Source organism: Tauraco erythrolophus, chromosome 2 (assembly GCF_009769465.1).
Source record: "Tauraco erythrolophus isolate bTauEry1 chromosome 2, bTauEry1.pri, whole genome shotgun sequence".
NCBI lineage: Eukaryota > Metazoa > Chordata > Aves > Musophagiformes > Musophagidae > Tauraco > Tauraco erythrolophus.
Genome location: NC_141466.1, coordinates 124,094,492 through 124,100,836, shown reverse-complemented (window position 1 = coordinate 124,100,836; position 6,345 = coordinate 124,094,492).

Sequence of the window (6,345 nt, the reverse complement as noted above, 5' to 3'; positions counted from 1 at the left end):
AAGAAGGGGGGGGGAGTGGGTGGAGGAAGAGGAGAAAGGGGAAGTTGAAGATGTAACTTGAGGAAAAAAAGCCTTCAAGTAAAAATATTTTTTAAAACCCCACAAACCACTTTATTTTACCACTTATGCTCCAGAATGATGAAATATTTCCTTTCATTAACCAGAAAACTGCATAGCAGTGTTAAAAACCTAATATAAACAACTCTTCCTATTATTCAAAAATATCTCACGCATGCGTGTTGATTTTGTTACTGTACTTTCACCATCACAAACTAGGGAGACACACAACTTAAGCCTTCAAAAGCAGGACACCTACATACACATATGGCAGAAGCAACAAGGACAAAAGAGAGAGGTTTTTGTTTGTTTTTTTTTTTTTTTATACACTCGAGTGCTTAAGAAAAGATTTTCAGACTTTTCCTTATGATGTGGAAGCAGGTCCATGAAAAGACTGATTATACATTGATTTATATAATTGATACTCTATCAGTCTGCAACAGGTTGTTCTAGTATATTTGATAAAGGGGTTAATGGCAATACTCTAAGAAGAAAGTTCTCTATGTCCTTTTAATGTCTGGGTTTGAGGATGGGCAAGATTGAGGTATCTAGTTTTGGAATTTTTTAGGGTTTTTTCGTGCCTTTTTTTTTTTTTTTTTAATTGAACTAGTCAATCCTCAGTTCCTCTTCCTCTCCCTTGATCACTCTGGTTTATTGATATTCAAGATTTTGGTGAAAGACATACCGAAGGCAAATTTTAAAAAGTTACTAACACAATTTCCATCCCTTTCAACTGCTGGAAGCAAAAGCCCTTTAGTTTCATCAGCATTCACCTTGGATTCCTTTCCTCTCTCGTTCTCAGTCATCTTTTAACGAGATGGAGAAAGAAAGGGGAACATGTTGCCATCTTAAAAAAATGCAGAGTCTATGCAGGAAAGGGGAAGAGTTTTACTATACCCCATTACACTTACAATGGCAGTCCAATGAGGTACGAAAAGCAGCATTTTCCTCAGCTTTCATACACAGTTTTACTCTCCCTTCAACCAAACTAAAAGGAAAAAAAATCAGCAATCTATGAGGACCAGAAACAAAGCGTGGAAAGCCACAGTTCTGGTTGTAAACACAAAGCAGGAAGTCCTATGTTCTAATCCAGGGAAGAAAAAAAAAAAAAAAACCCACAACCCAGAAAACCTCATTTTGAAACCAAATGAGCAGCTCTATTTCAAGAAGTCTCACAAGTAACAACAAAAGAACCACCCGGTTTTCAGTCAGAGATTCAAGGGTGTTTTTTGTTTGCTTGGCTTGCAGATCACCAACCCACCATTTTAAGAGGTAAAGCAGCTCCTAAAACACCTTCAAAAGGTGATGAAGTAACCACATTCAAATTATTCTTCATGCATCAGATTCAGACTTAAATTATACCATCATCCCACACAACAAAACTCACAGATACAGATGGTAGCTCCCTTCCACGTTCATTTTGCAGTCAGCCAGGACCAAGTTCCATTCTCATACCGAAGCTACTTCCACAGAGCTGGCAAAAGACCTCCTTGTCTTTCACATTCCAATCCAGTGACTGCTGAAGTCAGGTGGGAGCACTTTGCAACAAGGCCCCTTTGAGCAGCTGAGCCACGTGTGGTGGGCAGGCAAACTCATCCAGAAAGGCACCAGCACTTCACCAGTCAGAACAATGACCCTGTCTCCACCATTTATTTTTTTTAAGTTGTCTTTGTGCTCCTTAGTGTCACACAAATAACACAGAAAGATAGGAGATGGATATTCAGCAATCACACTCCTGGGTAGCAGAAAAAGGCTAGGAAGCAAGGGAAAGACTCCTTACTCACTGTCAATGCTGTCACAAGAAGCAGGACTGAGATTTCCATCCTGTGTGTTGATGTTAAAGGGCAAACATCTGACACTTTATGCATCAAGAACTGCTCATCTTACAGGCTAATATAATATAATTATGCAATTACTTAATTGATAATCTGGAAGCAATGCTTCAAAGCAGAGGCTGTGCAAATAGCCTTGCATTTTATTTTATCCTAGCTTTTGAAAACAACCTCTTGCATGTTGTGGGATTTTATTAACATGTAAGAGCATATATATTCCACTTCTACTTACATAGGACAAACTCAGCATAATACATTTACTTAAAAATTATTCAAATAGGTAGGCTAAAGAACTTGGCCCTTGTTATTACATGGTACCTGCAATTTTCTCAGGCTGCCAAAACTATCAAATCCAAAAACTCCTCCAAGAGAGGTGGCTGGTGAGAAGAAAGGACTAGAGAACACATCTCCCTCCTAGCCAGCAGAAAACCCAAACGGGAGAGAGAAATGTGAAGCTCAGCTTCAAGTCTTCTACTGCACACAGAAGTTCACTCTGAGCACAATCAAACCTCTACACATTAACAAGAAGACCACAGCTCCCAAGTGAGAACACATGCACTTTTCAAAACTGAAGAAACATCACAGAAATATCAACTACCAAAAACAAGCAGAGGACAGTTATCTACTCATTTTGCTTTTTAAAGTTCCTCCTATAGTCTCCTACAGTTTTCAAAGGTACAAGTTGAAAAAACACAATGAAAAGAAACACCACAAAAAAACCCATCAAAATCCCACCCTACTAAAATGTTTCTGGCTCTCACCAAAAAGGTTACCTAAAGGAATTTTTCAGGATTCTTAGTTTTGATGCTACCCGAGCCTGAACTCGGAACAAACGGAGACACATTACAAAGAATAAAAAGTGCTTATCCAGAGCCCTGTGAAACAAGTTGTTTAAATTTAAAATTACTTCCGAAGTACCTAACAACAAATTAAGAAGAAAAAAAGTAAATAATTTGTGTTTAACATTTATAATAAAGTGAACTCTAAGACAAAGACAGAAGCAGTATTACTGCACTGAAGATTTTTCTGCAATATTGCAAGAACAAATACAGACTTTTGTTTAAGAGAGTTTTGACAGTACACACTACATCATACCTCAGAGACCTTAACTAGATTTTTCCCTTTTTATGAACAAACTTTCATTAAGATTCCTCAATAAACCGTTCTGTTACTAAAACTACATTTTCAGTAAACCTTTAATACTTCATTATACTTTCAAATAAAAAGCAAAGACAACACACTGCAAAGAACACCACCAAAATAACTACATTTAGCAACAAAATAATACTAACCTTCAGAAGAAAGCTACAGCGTAGGGGAAGCAAACAGCTCTTAGAAACTACTGCTAGAAACACATCGAGACAGAACTACCTCCATATGTGGTGTTTATTGGATTATAAAAAGGAACACCTGTAGCTGAAAGCTTGTTAGGCTGTTGCAGTCATCATGAATGTTATTTTTAAAGTGTGTGTGTGTGTGGTTTGCCTTGTCCTGTTTCCTTTTAAATCGTGGAAGAAGGAGCTCTGTGTCTACATGAGTGGTTTTACAGATGCATGGTTAATAAATGTTCCTGAAAGCCTGACTGCAGTAAGCGTGCAATAAGTATTCCAGGGGAGTTCAGTATTCCAACTGCTCAGTGCAAGAAGTGGCAAGTCAAACATGAACCTAGGAGGATCTTTGCAGTAGATTGTATCATACAAGTCTTACAGTAATTGAAGATTATAAATATATTCCTTATCCACAATGGCTTATTTTGCTGTCCTTTTGTCTATGAAAAAAGACTAATTTATAAGCAAGAAAGGAACTGATGTTGCTGCAGTAATTGCTGAGTGTGTAGAAAAAGTGTGATTTTAAATAGTTAGAGGATGAAAACAGGTGGAGGAAGCACGGCACATGAAGGTCTGCTCTTCTACTTTTCCTCTTTCAATTAGTTGTTCCTTGTACTACGCCCGCTCTCTCTTCTCTTGTGCCGGCATTCAGGATATATGCCTCTTGCTTCCATGCCTTCTAAGTAATTAGGCTGGCCTCATCATCTATGCTAGACTTGTAGTTGCTTTTTAATATTGAATTCCCTTGGACAAGATCTGTTTAGTATCTCTAGAAATTGTAGTGATGTATAACTAACTTTCCTTTTTCTCATATACAGACATCTGTTACAGTAGTTCTCACCACCTTGTCCCAACTCCAGTAGCTCTCTCCTTAGCAACTTTCCTAACCAGTTCAAGGGTTGTGACAATTGTCATCATCTCATGCACAATTCCTAAGATCAGACTGCTGGTGGCATTCAGGTACCTACTTTGATTTGTAAAAGCACCGCCACGAGTTAGGAAACCAAATGTCTTTGAAAACTAGCCCCATAATAACCCTGGTCCCAATTTGTCCCTTGTGAAGAGCTTATCAGAGAGAAAGATCTGTGAAATACATTGTTCTTCTTGTCAGGCCTTGTCTGAAAATGGACTAGAGCACATTTACCCTGGAACGCAGAGCTAATTATTGATGTCAAGAAATGTGTGAGAACCTGACTAGAAGGAAGAATAGTTTGGAGTCAACTCCCAGTATCAGTCTTGGGCAAACGAAAGCATTTATAGCAGGAAACATAGGCAGGGTGGCAGTAGACACACACTTCCAACCTCCCTGTTTCTGCCAAGAAGCAGAGACATCTACAAACCCTTGTGATCTATCTTCAAAAGAACTAACAATGAGGTTAGAGACCCTATTGACATAGTCTGGTACAAACATCAGAGCTCTTCCACAAGTACACTGACTAGCATCATCTACCAGAGAAAATACTGTTCATAAGTGGGCAACTGTACACTTGACTGGTGTGATGATTTGATGGCAGGGGGGGCGTGTTTCTGGTGGCAGGAGCTGGCCACCAGATTGGACTCCCATCCCCCTCGGGGTCTGAGCCAATCGGTGCCTCTGCGAATTGCCCTATTCAAGTTGGGCCAAAGGAACCAGAAAGGTGTGCTTTTGTCCCAGGAGCGAGGAGAAGGGAGGAGGGCACTGCCCCTCGCTCCCTGGCCCCCAGCCGGCCGGGCAGCTGCCCACGCTGGAGCCGGTGCCACCCGCTCAAGATGGTGGTGACGGAGCCACATGGGGAACTTGCGGAGCACCCCACTCCCGCGGTGCCCGCTGGGCCGAGTTCGCCCAGAGAGGACTAAGACCTGAGAGAAACGGCCACACAGACACCAGGTCAGTGAAGACGGAGCGGGAGGAGGTGTGCCGGAGCTGAGTTTCCCTTGCAACCGGTGGTGAGACGGCAGGCAGCCCCCTGCAGCCAGGAATGGACTCGGTGGAGCAGAGACCCACTCACAGCCCGTGGAGAAGCCCACGTTGGGGAAGAGATGCCTGAGCTTGAGAGAGGTCGTGGAGCATGGGATGCACGATGAGTAACTGTTAATAATGGAGCATGGAATGCATGATGAGGTCGTGAGGCATCTAGAGTCCATGGGACGACCCACGCCAGAGCGAGTGGCCACAACTCCCTGAGAATCCGAGACTGTGGTAAAGACCGCACTGGAGCAATCCGATGGGGAAGGATTGCATCTTGGGGATGGGACTCACGCTGGAGAAGTTTGTGGATTTTCTTCGTGAGTAGGGGATCCATTGGAGCAAGGGAAAAGGGTGTAAGGACTCCTCCTCCTTTAAGAAAGCAGCAGCAGTAACAACATGGATGAACTGACCTGTACTCCTCCATTCCCTGTCCCCGTGCGCCGCTGGGGGGGAGGTAGAGCTGGGAACAAAAGGAAAGGGGGGTGGGGAGGTGTTGTTTTTAAGATCTGGCCTTGTTTTCTCTTTATCCTCTCAAGTAACCGGTTTTGTTTCCCTTTGTCCTTTTTAAGCAACTGTTAATAAATTGTTTTGCTTTAAGAAACTGAGTCTGTTTTGCCCAGGACCATGGTTGGTGGGTGCTCCCTCTGTTCTTGTCTCGACCCTCGGTTCTTTTATTACATCTTTTCTCCTCTCGATTTCACTGGAGAAGGAGTGAGAGAGCAGTTGTGCGGAGTTTAGTTGCCGGATCAGCCTAAACCACTACAGCTGGGCACAGGGGAAAACGACAAGGTCAAAGACTGGTAAAACTTTTTAGTTTTATTAAAAATTGGCAGTTGCATTCCTCCTTTGCTAAGCTGAGCAAGTTTCTCTTGTTTGGCGGTGTGGGTTTTTTTTCTATTTTCCTGTGCCATAGGGTATTTTTGGGTTAGTCAGCTCTGAAAGCAAAAATAAGCAGCAACCACAAAGCAGTTATCAAAAAAGCAGACTGAGCAAACAGTGTTATCTTTCTTCCACGAGTCCTCCTGACTCAGCAGGACAGACCTATCACTTCAGTGACCCTATCAGCTGGTGTGAAATACGGGAAGCACCTGCCAGAAGCCAACTTCCTCTGGATGTCTTAAATGGACATAACAACACAGTGTCTGCCAGCCTGCTGCCCTGCAAGGCTGTGTTTTCCTTG